Below are 20354 nucleotides of genomic sequence, written 5' to 3' on the forward strand. Positions count from 1 at the left end.
ACGACCTTGCAAAAAAGAGCCACAAATATGTACTCTTCGTTTGCGTTATCTGGAAATATTTCAAAGGGATATAAACATCTCTGAGAAAAACTCTCAAGGCTCTTTCAGAATAGATTCAACTATATGTAAGAATTTGACATGATAAATGTGAAATGTTTTAAATCAATGGGAGAATGATAGACTTTGGGAGGATGTGCTAAGACTGGGGAGAGCGAGATTGCATCTCAGAGTGTGGGGATGTAATTTACCGGTATTACAGACACCTGAGACGTGCTTACGCTATGCAGCAGCTCTGGAAATGCACTCAGAGGGCTGGACACTTTCTACACATTGTCTCCCGAAGGCGGCAGGCCTCTGCGACCTTGCACAGACAGACATTTACATATTTTGGCTTCCTCTGAACCCATTCTTTTTATCCCTTAATATTTTCCCAACTAGTTACAGGCATTATTGTTGAGGATTAGAGACTTGAGCCTATACACTGTAAGTGGTACACAGTCTCAAAGCATTTTAGAATTGAAGATAAATGACATGCTCTCTGAGAAATCTTTGCAGGGCCTCTTAGGAACATCAAAGGACTCAGCAGAATAAAAGTATCTAGGTCATAAGACCTTAAGTCAAAATTAATACTTGGGATGTGTTTGTGTGTGTGTCCAGCAGAACTGGATCAATAACACTAATATAAGGAATTGATTGTGCAGCTAATATTCCAACAGAAGGGGATGTTCTAAGCATGTGTCAAATATGAACGTCACGAAGGATAGATTTTTATAAATACAGTCATTTGCCAATTAACGACAGGGATATGTCCTGAGAAATGTGTCGTTAGGTGATTTTATCCTCGCAATCATAGAGGGCACTTACATGCTCTTAGATGCAAAGCCTACCATGCATCCAGGTCACGTGGTACAGCCCATCGCCCCTGCGCTACAAACTCGTACAGCGTGTTACTGCACAAAGCAACACAAGCTTAAATCACACACGAGAGGAAACGGTGCCACCAAGAGACATGGGAAGCTCGCGACCTGTGAGGCTGCTGCCCGCAGAACACGGCATATTCCAGCAATCATTTTTATATGTAGAAAAAGTACATTCTAAAATGACAAAAAACATATTGTATAGCAGGAGTTCCCAGCCCCCAGCCACAGGCCAGTACTGGCCTGTGGCCTGTTAGGGACTGGGCCGCACAGCAGGAGGTGAGCGGTGGGCAGTGGAGCGAAGCTTCGCCTGTATCTATCTGCAGCCGCTCCCCAGCGCTGGCATCACCGCCTCAGCTCCACTCAGACCATCAGGCGTTAGATTCTCATGGGAGCACCGGTTCCTGGTGCCGAAAAGGTTGGGGACCGCTGTAGTATAGTAAATATACAGCATGGTCATTTATTGTCATTATCAAGTACCATGTACTATACATAATTGCATGTGCTATACCTTTATACAACTGGCAGTGCAGAAGGTTTGCTTACATGAGCATCACCACAAACACGTGAGTAATGCTTTGTGCTATGACATTGGGGTGATTAAGAAGTCACTAGGCAATAGGAATTCTTCAGCTCCATTATAGTAATACGGGCCCATCGTCACATATGCGGTTCATTATTGACCAAAATGTCGTCATGTGGCACACGACCCTGTTAAAAATTTCAGTTTGTCAACCATGCCATAAAATAAATATAACAATAGATTAATAAACTTATTATAAAATGACCTTTCATATCAGTATGGAAAAGATGAACCTCTCTAGTAGAAAATTGAACGTAAAGACAAATAATTTACCAAAAGGGCTACATAAATCTTCAACATATATATGAAAATTTGTTTACTCTTTCTGGTAACCACACAAATATAAATTAAAATAATAATGTAAAACCGTCTTTTTCTATCAAATTGGTAAAGATTTTTAATGTTTAAAACTCTGTTGCAACTATATACGAAAGAAAAACCACATTCTTATTAATTAAAGTGTTATTTTGTAAAATAGCTTTGGGATGAAGTTAATTTCTCTTATTAAGATTTTGCATATTACTTTACCTCAGAATATAAACATAACCTGCATAATACAATGCACCCAGGAATTGAGACCTTGAGAATTTAAAGAAAAGCAAGAATAAAGGAAAAAAAAAATGTCCTTTCTTCTGGGACAATTAGCCATAGATAAATTTTGAACAGTTAATTTCAGACAAAATTTTGCGTTGAGAAAAAATATGGAGACATACGAAGTATTTGTGTGTATATTTATATATCTCTATATCTATCGTTCTATATATGCATCATTCTACCGTCTACATATCTACTTCTTGTAAGCTTTCTGTATCAGTTTTAATTTTAATATCCCCAATTACCTAAATCCTAATTATATTCATGTAATAGTAAGAATCTTAATTTGAATTGCTCAATATTCCGATATGCTTTAACTTCCAAAACATCAACATCTCAGTGTGGTGCATCTCAATGAGGAAAAGAAAAAGAATATGCTGTAGTTAGTTCAGTACTATATACACGACTGCAAACTCTTATTTCAACAGTTAACTTTAAAATTTGACTATTTTTATAATTCCCTAGATAATAGATATTTGGACCTAATAAAACAAAATAAGAGAAGTCTAAGCCTGAAAAAATACTCTGTTGGGCAGAAAATAGAATTTCTTCAATAAATGATGCTGGGATAACAGGATATCCACATGCGAAAAAAATGAAAATAGGCCTTTATCTTACACTGTATAAAAAAATGAACTCAAAATAAATTAAATATTTTAATATAAAACATGAAACCATAAAAATTATAGAGGAAAATACAGGTGAACAGGTTGTTGATTTTGGTCTTGGCAATTATTTTTTGGATTTGAAGCTAAAAACAAAGGCAACCAAAGTAAATACAAATTCAAATACATCACACTAAACTCCTATTATTAAAATGTTTAGCTGTATATGTGGGAAGAGTCAGCAACAGATGACTCATCGTCAATATAAATAATTTGTTATGTGCATGCACTTTTGATTTCAAACCTCCTGTCTTATTTCCTTCCCAGTTTTTCTGAATTTTCGAACCTGGCAGAACCTTTCTGTGATGTTCAGGCAAAAAGTTGGAACAATTAGTTCAGTTCAAATATTCAGTGATCATTTAAAGGGAGAGCAAATTATCTGAGAAAAAAGAGCTGTGAGACTCTTGTGGATGAAATGCAGGATGTCTCTACATGTCTCATGTGGGGCTTGTGTGCCCTGTGTGTGTGTCCATGTGTGTGCATACATGTGCATGTGTGCATGTGTCTGAGTGTGCATGTGTGTACATGCACATGCATGTCTATGCATGTGTGTGTGTGTCTGTGTGCATGCATGTTAGCAGAGAACATAGCCTTTCATTCCATGTAATTAAGAGCCTGCCTTTAGGAACATAGAACTAGCATCTTTGGAATATTATCTTCTCTTATTTTTGCCCCAATTTAAATCTCTGTGATATAGGAATTATAGCGAGGGTTGTCATTTAATTGTGAGTGTTCTCCTTCTTTTATAAAATCTTACCTGCTAGAAATATATATGTAAATGATCTTGGAAGAAATTCAAACTTATTCTAACCTTTACTAATTACAGGAATTGAGATGGTACCTTTCAAACAAGGAACAAAGATTCTTATTCTAATTCTAAGTTATTTCCATAAAATGCCATTGGTAAAGAATAAGCATTTTTTCCAGTCTAAATTTGAGAACTATCGAGGTATAAAAGGATCGATGGTTGGCCATGAGTTCAGTAAATTATTAAAAATGCTAAAGTTAAGCCTTATAATTCCTTATCTTGGTGCATTCATGTCATTATATAAGATTATTTAGGTGTATGGAAACCTATTAATTCAAAGTTTAGGAGCACATGTAAAACTAAAAAGAGAAATAAATTTAACTTTGTATAATCTCTAACGATTGTTAAAATCCTTCGTTGCCCTCCCGTTGGACAAAAATTGACAGCGGAAATTACTTAAACAGAGAAAGTGATAGTAATTTGTAATTAAATATGACTTTCTTCAAGGTTAATTAATACTACTGAGGTTAATTCCAGTATAATTTAAGTATTCAATTAAATAAATTAAACATTAATAGGCAGGGGGAAATGAGAATTTGGGGATTTTAAAGTGTCTTCATTTGCATTAGAATGCAAGAACGAATATTGTCATTTATACACAAAGGCCTCTAAAGCGAGAATATCATGAACTGAATTTTTGTTTCATGATGTAAATTGCAGCAAGAAATATGTGTAGGTAAAAAGTTCATTGCTGTGTTGGTCAGAATGCTAGAGCATGTCTCTCATATGCACCAACTTTATTCAATTACTACAAGTATTAGAAGAAAGTTTTCTACTTTCATCTGTTAGCAGAATCCCTGAGTTATGTGTAACATTCATATAGACTCCATGTATATATTGGCATTATGACTTTTAGTCTTATTTCAAAAACAATCAAACAAACAAAGCCTTATTCTGTCTGTTTCAACTTAGGATATATTTCTTAAAGCAAAACATATTATTGGATTCATCAGGGTTTCGCAATCTTGTAAGAGGCATGCCTTCATCAAAAGTGAATTTCTTCCCATGCCCAGGTGTAGTCCATTCCTTCATTGACTTTGAGTTGGCATGGGACTTCCTTTGGACAATGGCAAATGAGCAAATGTGACACAAGGGGAAACTTGAGAGGGGCTGATGCGTTGGTCTAAACCTCTTAAAATATGGCCATGGGCGACTATTTAAAGATGTCTAATCTAACCTACTGGAAGATGAGAGAGCCGGAGAACTGAGGTTCTCCAACCAACCGCCAGAAACAAAGCAGCGGCGGCTGTGAGATGATCCTGGACGGCAGAATAGAACTGCCTGGCTCAGCCCACCCAATTTGCTGATTCTCGGAATCTCAAGCAAATAAATGAGTGTTACTTAAAGTCAGTAAATTTTGGAATGGTTTGTTGCACCTCAATAGGAAACTTATGCAGACTCATACTTGCCTAACTTAATTTTTATCTTTCCCGTCGATCGCTCTAGTTGGACAGTCAGGCAATACAGCTCATTTCCTTTCATGGCTCATAATGGGAAAGAGATTTAAGGCACATATGTTGGGAGAGAGAAGATATAGATACCATCCAGCAGTATGACAAAAAGCCTGACTCATACACAGACTAATAAACTCGGGGATGGCTGAAGATCAGGTAATGAGTCGTAAAGGATATTATTCTAAAAATTCATGAAGCACAAATCCTGTGTCTTTATCATTGCGTCACCTTAGCTAAGAGGCTTTTACTCCATCTCTAAATGAATATATGATTTTTAAAGCCTATTTTTCTTCCACTTAAACACTTTTATTTTATAGACTCACACCATGTATTCTTTAACTGATTTCTGTTTCATGCTTCAATTTTATTTTTATGAATGTGCAGATTCATTTTGCATAGATATAGCAAACCATATCTGCTTAGGAATGATAAATTTCAAGATATAATAATCTTAAAACTCCCTTCCATAGCTAATGTTCATCTTATGTCAGTCTGCATATTGGAGACATATAGACTAAATCAGCAATAATCAGGCAGTATTTACAATTCAGCTAAGCTGAGAACACTGTGAGATCAGGTAACTTTGTAGAGGATTTTTTGCATAATTTATAAAGGAATAAATATGAGTACCTGGAGGCATTACAGAACCTCTGAAAATATTTTAAACTATCAGAAGAAATTAGCACTGTTTTTTCTCCCTGACCTTTTTCTACAAGTTCAATACAGTCCCATCACAATTGCTGGTAGGAATGGATAGAAAAATAATAATTTATCTTCTTCTGATGAATGAAAAAAAATCTCTAGCTTAGTTCTCTTTTCTAATTTTCTCTAGTAATTTTTCACTCAGTCTCTGGAGGTTTTGTGATTTGGAACGAAGATCGACTAGGCGAGGTGTCAGGCATTTTTGACACAGACTATTCCATCTGTGTCTGTTCTACCTCGGCATTGCTCTATGCCCCAGAGACACAGGATTGTACAAAATGGGCAAAACTCTAATCCTTGGTTGCTTATCTTCTAGTTATATTCCAAATAATAAACCGTCTTACAGTTAACCCACAAAAGGCAGGATTTATACCACCCAACCCAAAAAGGGCTCGAATGTTGAAACGGATGGTCCCATATGCACACCAAGAGATATAAAAGCCTATGCACATTTGGAGACTTTTGGCTAGAGCAGGGCAGGCATTCACGTTGGTAGAAAATGGTTTGAGGGAAGGGAGGACAGCGACTGGTTTTTACTGCAGTTACAGTAGGGGTGCAGCTGGAGTGGGGGTTCCCCGACACGAGGGCTGGTCGTTCAGAGTTTCACCTTTCCCAGTGTCCAGGGAAGGAGCACATGGGCTTTCCTACTGGGTTTCACAGATCTGAGGCAAGAAAACAGAAGGAAGGCTCTGGTCTGAAGCTGTCAGAGGTCGAACATCACAAATGGAGTTGGATTCTACTAAAACTCATCCCCGATATTTGACTGACAACTAAAATATGTGAAGGTTAAGTTAATTGTATTTGAACTCTTTTAAGTAAGTCATTGTGGTGCTCTAAGAAGTCCACAGCTTGAAGCTGGTAGGTGAAGTTCTAGTCAATGTCTTGTTCAAGGGCCCATGTTGTGCCTTGAGTATTTTGAGAAGTGAAGTAAGTACCTTGGTCACCATCGATAATGTCCAGATCTTCAAAAGGATTAAGAAGTATCTGATGAAGCAATGAACTGTGGCTTTGGTATGTGCAGAAACATATGTGACTTTGACTTATATTTTCGGTATCTGTGAGGATATTCCCAGAGCTTTTTACACCTAAGGGGGTGACTTTGGGTAAGGAATTGTCACGATTGGCTGGATCGGACAACTAGACCACAGGCAATGGCTCAAGAGTCTGTAAAAAAGTACAGATGAGGCCAATTGTTGTCCATGGCATTTCCTGACTGCTGAAAGTTTGACCAACTGTGCTGTTTCTTGGGTATTATTGTGGTCAAGACATCCTTGTTAGGGATGGACAGGAGCAGACCTCTGTGACTCCCTCATATGTAATAGTGACATTATCAAGCAAAATATATGAACTACCTTTTTCTGTTCACTCACTCAATCCCAAGGGACTCTAGGTGGCTAATGGGACCAGAGGTGAGGTGACCTCTTCCAACACCACTGTATCTGACAAGGGACTGAAGAGAGGCAAGCCAGTTCTTTCTGTAAGCAGGATATGCTAGTAAGTACTGTCCTGTAAGTGGGGTTTTGATTTCATAAGAAGGCTTCTGTGACTGTGCTGAATTTCTGAGGTGCTGTCCCCATGCCCCAAAGCATAACAGGCAAGTGGGTCCTACAGCTCATGAGTCAGGACCAGTCAGTTTCAGTCTCCCAAAGGCCCAATATGCAACCTGCAAACTTTGTGCACATGGAGTGTATATGTGACATAGAAGGCCGTGTTTTGCTTCAGAAGCCTATGGGCAACTTGTGCTCATCGTGGGTGGTCCAGAGACAACAGGATGCATGAGAGAAAGTTGCTCGACCCTCTACGGTGAAGGAATGTCTAAAGGGTGCTAACGGGGGTTCATTTTTATTGTGAAAGATTCTGGCCCCTTCATTATTCAAGACTCTATTTAAAATGAACCAATTTGAAAGCAACAGTATAAATGCACTTAAGAAAAATTTGAATATGAGGAGTATGTTGTCTTTAGAAGCCAAGAAGGCCTGAAAGATGTTGGGCTCGTTTTAATGCTATAAATCCTGCCAGGGTCACTCGTTGTTCCTTGACAACGTCAGGGATGGGGCAGTGCTGGACTGGCCTAACGACACCCGGGAATTTAAGCGAGATGGCAGATCTGGACCGTGTGTAGGCCAGTGGCACATCCCTTTTGCAAGCTGTGTTGTGAATATTTGTGTTTTGAGTGTGTTAAATGAATCTCCTCAGAAAAGAGTGTCATCGGTGTAACCTCATTCCCATGATCTTAGAGAAAGTTGGGTGTGACTAAGTACTTGCCTGTAAAGATTGCGCGAGATGAAAATGTTACTGAGATGCCATGTGGGTGGCCAGGTAAAGGTGCATTGTGTCATTTTGAAGGTAAATGCAAACTCTGGCTGAGAAGCTGTTAAAATGGGCACTGAATGAAACACCTTAGCAAAATCTACGGTAGCAAAATATTTTCCACTTGATTGCATGAAACCCTAATTTCTATAATAGCGGGTATAGGAGCTTTAACAGGGAAAATGCTGGAAGCTCATAGTGGAGGACGTGATTCGAGCCCTCACAGGGTTCTAAATATTAGACCCGACTATCCCTATAGCTTAGTACTAATAATTAAGAAATGACATGAGATGTCTTAATGTTTATCTTTTTTATCTTTCATCACTGAAGAAATAAAGGAACATAATTTCTTATTTTCTAATTCTAGTTCCCATGTCATATTGATAATAAAGTATAAAGTATAAAATTTAATATTAATGTATCTCAAATTTAATTACTTACTAGCCCCATTAATTAAGTTTCAAAAACCTTGGTATTCTTCATTGTGCTTCTTTCATCTCTAAATTCATAAAGATGAAATTTTTTATGGAGTTCTCAGTATTGATAAATATCTGTGATTATTCATTGTAAAAATATGAGACCATATGGGCTCGATATTAACATGAGTCATATTCTTGGGGAGAAGAAAATCATATTGCTTGAAGATCCACTGTATGTTAAACATTGCGCAAGACATCAAAAATTTAAACATAAGTGTTGTAAGTACCTGTCGTACAGGTTTAAAGGAAGTAAACACAGCTGTTCCCCCGATCCACGGAGGATGTGTTCCAGCGGATGCCTGAAACCGTGGATAGTGCTGAACCCTATACAAACATCATTTTTCTATGCAAACAAACCTACGATAAAGTTTATTTATAAATTTGTACCGTAAGAGATTAATAACAAAAATTAATAATAAAATCTAACAATTATGACAATAAACTGTAATAAAAGTTACATGAACGGTTTGGGAGCTGTTTAAGTGAGTTAAGGATTACTTGAACATGAACACTACAATACCGAAATAGTAGATCTAACAGATGGCTCTTGAGTGACTAATAGGTGGAGATCGTCTACAGCGTGGGGACTTTGGACAGAGGGGAGGTTCATGTTCCCGGTGGGCGGAGTGGACTGATGGGAGATTTCATCACTCTGCTCAGAATGGTGGGCCATTTAAAACTCAGGGAGTGTTTATTTCTGTAATTTTCCATTGAATATTTTCTGACGTGGGTGATCATGGGTAACCGAAACCAGGGAAAGCAAAACCAGGAATAAGGGGGGACTTTTCTACTTAGCGGAAGAAACACAACTAGTAAGTGAGAAAACAGGCTGTAGAGCCCACCTCTGAATGAGCCCACATCGCCTCCTCTTCCCTCTGCTAAGTGCTACTCCAGCGTCAGTGAATCACCGTTTGTCCTACCGCCAAAAGTTAATAGCTGAAGTTTGCTAATAGCATATAGAGTAATCTATCAAATTATTTCGAGTTTTACTTTGCCATTATAATTACTCATACTCTGAGTTATGCCAGGAGATGTATTAAAACATAACCAAAACGTTGTCAGAAAAGATCCACACTGCGAAAGCAATTGTCTTGGAATCAGAATGTATGAATCAGTCTCACTACGTAACTAGCTTCGTGACCTTGTCTAACTTATTAGAGCCCTCTGGCATTTAGGCTTCTAATGTAACTCCCTGCCCGAACATTCTGATTTCTTATCTACGAGTTCTAGACTTAGATGTGACTACTTAGCGAAGTAAATTTATAAACTAATCTGATTAAATATTTTTGATGAATATTCAAGAACTTGAGGTTCTTCTATCTACTCACTGAGTTAATTCAGGTGTTTTGTTTTGTTTGTTTGTTTTTTGTTTTTTGTTTTTTGTTTTTGGTGGGGGGAGTAGATGGAAGGAATGGCCCAAACCTGGAAGATGCTGTCAACTCAAAAAGTTTCCTATCTCTGGATTAAGTTCTTTTTGGATCTCTTGGTTGTCATATTATCAGACAAAGAAAAGCAGTGCTTTGGAAATAGTGGTACTCGATAAGGGTGGAGCCCCAAAATTTAGAGCTAGGCCAGAAATGCCATGTTCTGAAACTGAACAGAGTAATTATAAAATGAATGAAAAATAACTTTTAACAGAGTTCTTCCAAGAGATAAAGTAAAATGATGAATCATAAATGTAGCTGAAGATAATATTTTTTTGAAAAGATTAGTATCTAGGAAGATAAATACACGATATTATTTTTAACTGTTGGACTCACTTTAATTTTAACGTTTGCCATGTGAAGTAACATTGTAAGAACAAAAACCTTTGATTACTAAGTTCAAAATATTCAACGATATTTTATATACAATATATTTTTATACACAATTAGCAAAGTCAGCTAATTGTGTTTCTAAGGACTGAAGAGAGTTGAAGTCATAATTGCTAACAGAACAAATTACGTGTCTGCCACATAAGTCTTTGGGGCAGATATTGACCAAATTGCTATAATTTTTAACACCATTCTTTAAGAGCATTCAAATCCTGCTATTTGTATTCTATATGAAGTTAGGGTTTTTCTCACCTTAATTTGGTCTTAATTTGGTGAGCACATTGATTAGCTAACGTGACTTTCCCAACTTCCAGAGTAGTTATAACTCTTAGTGTAAATAAAGAAAAACACTGGTTCCTCCCTTTGTGGTAATTAATCCTCCAGTGTTCTTCCTTTCTGGATGCACTCATAAAAGCGTACGTATCTCTGACTCGGAGTAACGCCCCTAAGCCCAGACCTGCATCCGCAGCCTCCCGGGAGCAGCCTGTCAGCTTCCGTCCTTCACGCAGCTACAGCTCTCCAGGCTTTCGATGGAATGACAAGCTTGCGATACTTTTTCTTCTAGTCTCTGTCCTTCACCTCCCATTCCCAACTTACGTTCTTTCACTACAGGACAAAGTTATGTGAGTTTATTTTATAAACCTACAAATTAAATATTGTCCAAGTCTGGAGTGAGACATTTTATGATTCAAATGATCAGAACTGTTTAACTTCACTTGAATTTTATTTGTCAGAACAAAAGCGCTCTCTCAATTAGCTGCACTTTAAAAAAGATTGTCACTGTGACAGCTGAGTGGGTAAAGCAGCAATTCAATAGCAATTGTCTTTTAAGAAAGAGGTATAAAATATTTTATTAGGTAGCTTAGTCATTGTTTAAATTAGAGTCGTAATTATATAACCTTTACTTATTAAATATATCATCATTAATTTTAATCAGACATCTTTGTTATTTGTCTCCTACTAGAGGGAGAAAGAAATCTAATTACATTTTAATGCACTATTTACATATATATCTGCATAAGACCAGATGAAGTGTTACTCTAATGAAATAGCAATCTTCCTGACATCCTGATAATGAAATGACCCAATATTGATTGACTTTTGATACACAAAGCTGTTGTTGATGCGTGTTTGCACACTGAGATGTTAAGTTAAATTGCAAGTCACTTTTCCGTTACCACATACTGAGAAAAAAGTGTGCTTATGTAAGGTTGTTTTGAATTCAGAATTAAAGCTGTTCCATTTCTCTATCTGAATCAAGACAAAATTCTCATAGATCTAATAAGATGAAATTTAAGTTGAGAGAACATCTAAGTGAAAAATAACATATTAATAATTTCTATACTAAGATTACAAATTAATCAGTAGCAATATACTCATAAAACAGTCGATTTTTAAAAATAGAATTCTTTTTTATTATTTTTTAAAATTGAGATACTATTGGTATATACCATTAATTAGTTCCAGGTGTGCAACATAATGATTCAATATTTGTATAGACTGTGGAATGATCGGCACAGTAAGTCTAGTTAACAGTCATTAATTCTAAAGTAAGTACTCTTATTAAAATTGAGCAAAATGCTTGTATGAAAGGAGACATTTTTTAAAGCTACAATTTAGAGTTTTCTATTGTTGCCGCCACTTTTGCTAATACCACCAATAAAATAGCTATTCTAACACAGAGAGAGAATTTTCATCGTTAATTCAAACTATTAAGATATGCTTTTCTGGGATAAAACATAATTAATTTGAGGCTGGAGAGATCGCATGGCATGTACATGCAGATAAACACCTATATCAAAGGTTTAGCTTTAATGTTATCAAATAATATTTGTAATTTTTATTCCCCTGTAATCCAGAATTTGTATCTCAGAACTGATGCCCATCCTGCGCATGGGCCTGATTATGCACCTGACAGTCTTCCGGTTCCCTGACCTGCCCCCACACCACGCCCCTTCCCACGCCGCCCCCTCCACTGCACCCCTTCTCACACTGCCCTCCCACTGCACCCCTTTCCCACGCCACCCCCAACCGCTCTTCACTATAACTACCCGTGAGCCTTAACCCATCGTCCTCACAGCCCTGGAAACAGATAGAGATGATGGTTGAAAATGAATCGTGGGTGTTATTATTTGGAGAGAGCAAAGAAAGAACAAACAGTGAGAGCGCCATTAGCTGTTTGGGAGGGGACCCGAGACCGCCCCGAACCGTGGCGGAGCTGGCAGAGCTGCAGGAGGAGGCCCACCTGTAAGGGAGTCCGGAGAGAGAGGTTGACCGTAATGAATCTTCCGTTACTGACAGATGCACGGATGGGGTAAGAGAGCGATTATCGCCGTTACCGGAATAACGACAATGAGATACTAACCTGCGCTGGCGTCCACTCCTCGCCAAGCGCAGTTCTGAGCGACATAACTGTCATTTCATCCAAACCTCGCGGAGGACGGGGAAGGACGCGGCGCCAGGTGACGTGCGCGTTTCAGGAACCGGGTTACTTGGGTCCCATCTCAACTTCAGGGCTGACGAAATGCTGACCTCGGGCCAATGTTTGATCCCTTTATCTCCGTTTTTTTTTCATCTGTAACTCTTTAGTCTACTACATAAATTTATAATGAAGGTAAGTGAATTAACATACAGCCAATTGTTACAAAGTAAAAACTCATTAAAACAACGAAAACGAGTAAGCACCCAGTGGGTGTCGCATGCTATTCCAAGGACTTGCGATGCAGCATTAAGCGTGTAAACAGATTCTTGATCCGGAACATTGCGTTCAGCGAGGGTGACGCTCAGCGAGGGTGACGCTCAGCGAGGGTGACGGTCAGTGACGTGACGCTCAGCGAGGGTGACGCTCAGTGTGCTCCCCACTCTGACTGCTGTTCCTGAATTCATTGCCCGGGTGAGGATGCTGAAGTCCAGAGATGAGGAAGTTCGGGGAGAGCCAGAGATTTGAAATAGTCGTGGTAGAAAATCGAGAGGTAAGAAGAATTTGTGGCGATTAAAGGAGAGACCAGGAATACGTACATTACAAAATTATCTTTATGGTCACATAAGCCTTCAGTCACTTAGGCCAAAGCCTCGGCGCTGCCCCGGGCGCCTGTCTGCATGGCACAGTTCGCATCTCATCCATCAGCAAATTCTGTTGGTTGCGTATTTAAAATATGTCCCCAAAGAGCACGTTTTATAATTTCCGCAGCCACCAGCTTAATCTGAGTTTATGACGACGCCCCGCGCGTCACTGCAGCGGCCACGCCTGTCCTTCCGCCACACGATCCACGCGGAGTCGTAACGCCACTCGGCGGAAGGTCCCTGCACGGCCTGTGGGTCTCGCACTAACTCGTCCTCTCGCTTATATAGGCTTCATTAGGGACAACTTCTAAAAATAATTAAACAATGGATACTCGTTGATCATTGATGATACATGACGAGGGTCGACGCCCCGTAGACCGTGGGCAGGCGGATGATGCGCTGTCAGTCGCGCGGACCCTGGGCACCCAGGGATGTGGAAGGTGAAGGTCAAGCACCAGAGCATGAGGGACCGTGAATCTGAGCTAGTTCTGCCAAGCCGGAGGAAGGGCGACACTTTTCCCCTATCGATATTTATGTAAGAAGAACTGAGTTTCAGCACCTTGACACTTAGCGGTCCTGGGGACTTATAAGGAGCAGCGGTGACAGTGATGCCTGAATGTACCGGAGGCTCCGGCTGCCTGACACGGGGCCCTGGGCACCCACCACCTGACATGCGGCGGGTCCGATCCGCGGGGAGCTCTCGGTGACAGGTAAGCCACGGTTCCAAATTCAGTGTGATGGAAGCGTGTCAAATTCCTCATGAGTGACTTCATATCGCTTACATGTTAGCATGGTGTGTTGTATTGAGGGACTGAATTAATCAGTTATTTATGTCGTAGCCCATTTGACCAATCCTTACCCTAACCTGCCTCACTGCGGAATACACAGTTCAGTGTTACCAGCGGAGGATAAAAAATTCCAGCAGTTATTATTAGATCGTGTGCAGAAATCTAGCTAAAATCCAAACATTTTCTTCTTTACACCAATGACATTGCCGCAAGCGCGTTTGGACAACTCCTGGGTAGCAATCCCCGCACAGAGACGCACGTGGGAGAGCAACCCCGAGAGCGAAGTCGCGCCACCCCGCAGCATCTGGGGGACCCGCCAGCCGCCCGAGCGGCCACGAGCCTTCTCTGCTCTCGGTGACTGGAAGCGAGGATATCGACTTTATGAGAATGAACAGATAATTCTATGATTATTTCACCAGAGGTTTTCATCTCAGGAGGGTCCCCCCCAACCCCAACGAAATGCACGAAGGCCATTGTGGGAGGAGAGCCGAGGAAAGAGGGTCCCCGCGGTCGGCTCCCCCAGCCAGTCCGGGCGTTTTCACCCATATGTCTGTGGCCCGGCTGTGGGCAGCTGAGGCGGCCACTGCAGGGCACTGATGGCTCTGTGACAAATTCTGGAGGTTGGTGAATAGAAAAGTCTTTGGTTGGGTCATCAGATTCTCTTCCTCACCTAGCAGGCGTCAGAGGTGTTTGTGGGCAGGGTGGGTATCATTGTCCTAAATTACTAAGAGCGACGTGTTTTATGACTCTGTCAGAGTGGGGAGCATTTCTAATTGTAAAGATGTTGGATAACCAAACCTCTAATACTTCCTGAAAAACCATCGTTTGTAAATTATTATATTAGAATAATGTAAAACTAAGCTGTCTTTAAAATGGATGGCTTTTTGTAAGCTGATCACGATAGAGGTTTCCCGTTATTACCTGAAACTTAGACATAGGCCAAAGCTCCTCACACTGTAATGTTTCTACAAATCACCTGAGAATTTGTTAAAATGCAGACTCTGACTTAGTAGGTTTGCATTTCTGCATTTCTAACAATTTCCATGGACTGCACTTTGCATAGTGAAGCACTGGACACCTGACACTTAACAGACACCGGGCCTTGGGGATCTCTGTCTGGTTAGTAACAAGATGCGGGAGGATGGGGCTCAGCACGCAAAAGCCTGGGAGGCGTGGATCTAAAAGGTCTACAGCGGTTCACAAGTCTGGCTGCAGCGTATTATCACCTAGAAAGCTTGAATCGCGTCTGACGCCTTGGTGCTACTCTGAAACAGATACGTTAGGAATCGTGGGGACAACCCAAGGAACCACATATTTTCAAAGTTTCCAGGTAGGCAAAATAACAGCCTCTTAGAGATGCTCTGTCCTGATCCTTAGAACCTGTGATGACCTTACATGGGGACAGTGCCTCTGCAGGTGTAATTAATGTTAAAAGGGTCTTGTAAGGGGCATTTATCCTGGATTATCGTGGGGAGAGGTATAATGACAAGATTTCTTAAATGCAGAGTGTTTCCCAGCCGTGACAGAGGAGGAAGATAGAGGTACGCAGGAGAGGCGCTGTACCTGCCCACCCTTGCTGGCTCTGAAAGTGGATGAACCTGGCCATCAGCTGAGGAGTGAAGGTGACCTTTAGTAACTGGAAAAGGCGAAGAACTGGGCTCTCCCTGAGCTTCTCCAGGAAAGAATTCAGCTCTGCTGACACCCCATGAGACACAGGTCGGACTTCTAGCTGATAAAACCCTAAGACTATGAATTTCAAGACACTCCGCCTGTGATAATTCGTTACAGCAGGAATGGGAAACCATACAGCAAGTGACAGTAAGGTGCAGTCACCGCTCCGGAGGTGTGCAGGAGGAAGCTGGCAGATGCTTTCTGCAGTCTCTACACACAGTGGCGTTCCTTAGGGCTCAGTTCTCTTCAGTTCCCAGGAATTTCCGGGCCAGCCTGACCACTGAGGTCAGTGCGTGCCATGCAGAGCTCTCTGAACGACTGGGGCACTACTGTCACCTTGAAACTAAGTACAGTTTTCCTGATGTTGGTACGTTGCGCCCTTGGTCATGTGTGTGCAGTGTGCTGTATAGATCAAGAGATTTTTGGAAGGGGGTGAAGAGAGGGCTTGCGAAGGTCAGGAAGCAGTTGGGAAAGAGGACAATGTCTTTCCTTAAGCTCTTACAGGACTTTATCCTCAGAGTCAAGAACAGCATTCTCTGACATAAAAATAAATGTACATCTCACCACAGGGTTTGGAGACCCGCTGTCTGGGTGATGAGCCAGTGAGGGTGGCAGACATTTCTTACCCTTCCGTGTCCAGTGCTTTCTTTCTCCTCATTTTCTCGTTTCATACTGCTGTTGCCTGCAGATGGTGGCATCCCCATAACCACCGGGAGGAGGCAGCGCAAAGGTGGCAGCAGCCATGGGCCTCTGAGCCCACAGACAGCTGCCCTCTGAGCTCGGCACACCAGCCGTGGTCAGGGGACATTTCCGACAACGTGAAGGCAAAATAAACTCTGAGTGCGCAGCCTCGTTTTCCAAACTCTAGACCATACTGGATAAAATACATATCAAATAAAAGTCCCATTTACGTATCAATTTTATTTATGCTTCTTCAAGTAATTGGATTTTCGAATGATCGACAATAGCTATATATCTTTCATTATCAGTCTAAATATTCATGACCCATTAAATTTATAACGCGCTTTCAAGAAGGTTTCAGCAGCTGTCATTAAAGAGACGCTTCCGGAAAACATTAGAAATCGATTCAAAAAGACACAACATTCAAAGTTAGGGTGTGGTTCCATGATCTGATAGTTTATTTAGCCCATTTAAAATATAAATTAAAGAGCCACTTTCATTAAAAAGTAAACATACTTATGGGGTGTACGCTCTTTCTGAAAAGCCTTAAAACAATAAAATATAAGGGGAAAAACAGTGAGTTAGCTACCAGAGACGCCATTCTAAATTCAGCAATGCGTGTTTTTATTCCGACTGAATTTTAAAAACCTTTCCTTTGAGCAACACAGGCGATAAAAATATGGAATGGTGCAGCAGACAATGTAAAAATGTGAAGCCCTTATCTCCTGCGCTTTACCCTGAGAATTCTCTGAGACGTTAGCGGGAAGGGGCCAGGACGATGGGCCACCCATTTGTAATAACAGAGGGTGAGGAGTGAAAGGCAGAGCGGCAGAGAGGAGACAGCCAGACAGGATGCTGTTTTCCTTTTCTTTGCACGTAAAGATGCTGTACCGGGAACTTGACTTATAAACTGTGGTTCCAGCCAGATGGAACTTCCGAGGAAGTGAAAGACAATAAACAGGGAGCTGGAAGATTCTCTGACGCGGGGTGTGAGGAGAGAGAGTGTGGAACAGCAAACGCAGGGAATAAAATTTCCACCGAAGACTGTGAGTAGCAGGGGTGACCGGTTCAGAAAAGCGATGCACATGTAGTGCTTCGAAGACATTTGACAGAAATTGAAAACAGAATTTCGACTGCATCATTTGAGACCTGTCGATATGAAGAGGGGACAAAAGCATGTCAGCAGAGATAACGTGCAGTCACGAGGAGACACACGGGCGGTGTAGCATAAAAGGTGTCTACAGGTTCGAAATGAAGATACGGAAAATAACAGCGATAATCATTGTGTGATCATGGCTACTGGTGCCAGGGGCACTTTCTTAGTGTGTCTTGCGTAACCTTAATAAAGCACCTATACCGAACTTTATTTTCCCGTCTCACAAATTCTCAAACTAAGACTCATAAAGGTTAAATATCTTACCTGAGACCAAACAACCATCCAGCACGCACCAGGCCCGAGGTTTCAATCGAGCTCTTTCTGAATTTAACACCGATGTTATTAACCTGTGTCTCATGAACGTCAGTGCTTTGGTAGCTGCAGTTGTGATTAAGTCTTAAAACACCTTAAGTCTCAGAGGACAAAGAAAATCAAACACACATATATGTGTACACGTGCATTCATGGTTAAAAACACAAGCATATATGTATTTATATATTCCTATGTTATTAAGAATGTCTAGATTTATTCAAAATAACAGCTTTAGTTTTATGTGTAAAGGGCAAAATACACCAACGAAATAAATCACTACAGTAACCAGTCTGTTAAATGGTAGCACATCAGTGATTTGGACATGATCTATCAGCATGTTTGGGCCAACCTTAGAAGCTGCAAACAACACAGCCATCTTCACGTGGGCGTGTAGCATCTCACACTTACTACGCCTGAAACATATGGCAACTCATCCTCTCCAGGCTCAGGACGAACCTTGGGCATCACCTTCGCATCTCTTGTCTCTCACGCCTTGCATCTCCGTCAGCAGCCGCCACCGGGTCTGTTTCCAAAGTGCCTCCAGGTTCTGACCGCATTGCACACGCTGACACTACCGTCGCGGTCTTCATCTGGCATGTATGGCGACTGCTTCTTGGCTTCTGTCCCTTCTCCAGACCCTGACACCTGTTATTCTACTCTCTACAAAGTAGCCAAGGGCATTCCGCAGGAGCTCAAGTCAGACCACGCCTCCCTTGGCATGTCGCTCCAATGGCTCGCCATCAAGCCCAAGTCCTTCCTCTTACTGGCCAGAGCCTTTCGGGGTCAGGCGCCACGTGACCCCAGCTCGCCTCCAGGGTTTCTGCACTCGTCCCTCCGCCCCAAATGCCCTCTGTTGGCAGGACTCACTCACATCTTTCAGATATTTATCCAATGTGAACTTTTTCTCCCAAAATCTTCACTTATTCCCTCTCTGGCTTACACTATTTGTCAATGTCTTCCATTCTTCCTTCCTTTCTGCGAGGCAACCCTTGGTTAACCTCACAGGACCTTGTCAGCTTACAATCCCTTATTTTTTTATTTTTTATTTTTTATGCCTACAGCACCTGGTCTTCCTAGGTGGTCTCCCATCCGAGTACTAACCAGTCTTGACCCTGCTCAGCTTCTGAGATCAGACGGGATCGGGCTTGTTCAGGGTGGCATGGCCATAGACATCACTGTCTTCTTTATTGCCACTTCCATTCTGAAGTGCAAGCTCCATGACAGCAATGGCTGCTGTCTGTCGTGTGTCTTGCTGAAACCTAAGCATCCGGAGCAGTGATTTGTCCAGGGAAGGCATTCGGGGAATATTTGCAAGATGAATGAAATAACAGTAATAATGCCTTCCGAAGAACGATAGTCAATATTTATTTACTACTTGTTAGGCGTCAAATACTATATTGAGTGCCTCACACACATGATCTCATTTGCTCAAAAACAAATCTGTGAGATAGAAATTAATACTATGCTTGCATTACCGAGGAAGTAACATTCTAGGGGACAAAGGGGGTATAGGCATGGCCATGGGGCGGTTCCCTGATCTAAATCTGTCTTCTAACACCAGAAACTGTTCCCTTAACTTGAAGTTATCAAGGGATGCCCCAAAACTTTGTTGATCTATAAATTAGAATATTTTAATATGGTTATTGGGACAAACCATCTGATAGAATTCTATATATTAATCCCATAAGTAAGCTGGTAGAGTTGAAACACTATTGAAACTATAATATATTTATCTTTCATTTTTAAAGAACAGAATTCCGTCAAGTTCGGATCTCTTTCTCAGAAACCATTACCTTGACACCACTGTCCTCTGAGGGGCAACAGGAACCCAGGGCACGGCGATGACCTTCATGGCCCTCAGTGTTGTGTTATGTGATTTATAAAGAATTGAAAGAATTTTGTCTGGTTTTAGAATGGATCAAAATCATACTTTGCTCACTTTATAGTTTTAAAATATGCGAGAATTGATAAACCATAATAACTTAAGAAACTATATTATCTGAGGACTTCATATCCTTGTAAACATTTTATTTTCAGATTGTTTTTCCTAGGATGTGAGTAGTGTTTATCTCCTCAGGAATAAAGTATTTTTCATTACTCAAGAACAGATCTCAAGGTGATTTAGATACATTATTCCATTTCAAAGGGAATTGTGAACTTATAACTCCTGTGCTCTGCCACGCCTCGTATCTATGACAAGTAAAGGAATCGCATCAGGAGAGCCGGAGAAGGCAAACTGGGGTGAAACAGAATAGTTGTTTAAAAATAATGATTGAGATCGATGTTGCCTGGTGATGAGTCCTTTTCATCTTAAGTTCTACACCTTAGTGATGACTAATTACCTACCCCTGCCAGAG

General features: G+C 40.9%; 1 pseudogene; it reads right to left on the minus strand.

Moving 5' to 3' along the window:
* Nucleotides 1-19049: 19049 nt before the first annotated feature.
* On the minus strand, nt 19050-19168 carry LOC120592696 (uncharacterized; annotated as a pseudogene).
* Between the last annotated feature and the right edge of the window lie 1186 nt (nt 19169-20354).

Source organism: Pteropus medius, unplaced genomic scaffold (assembly GCF_902729225.1).
Source record: "Pteropus medius unplaced genomic scaffold, Ma_sr-lr_union100, whole genome shotgun sequence".
In the NCBI taxonomy this organism is placed as follows: domain Eukaryota; kingdom Metazoa; phylum Chordata; class Mammalia; order Chiroptera; family Pteropodidae; genus Pteropus; species Pteropus medius.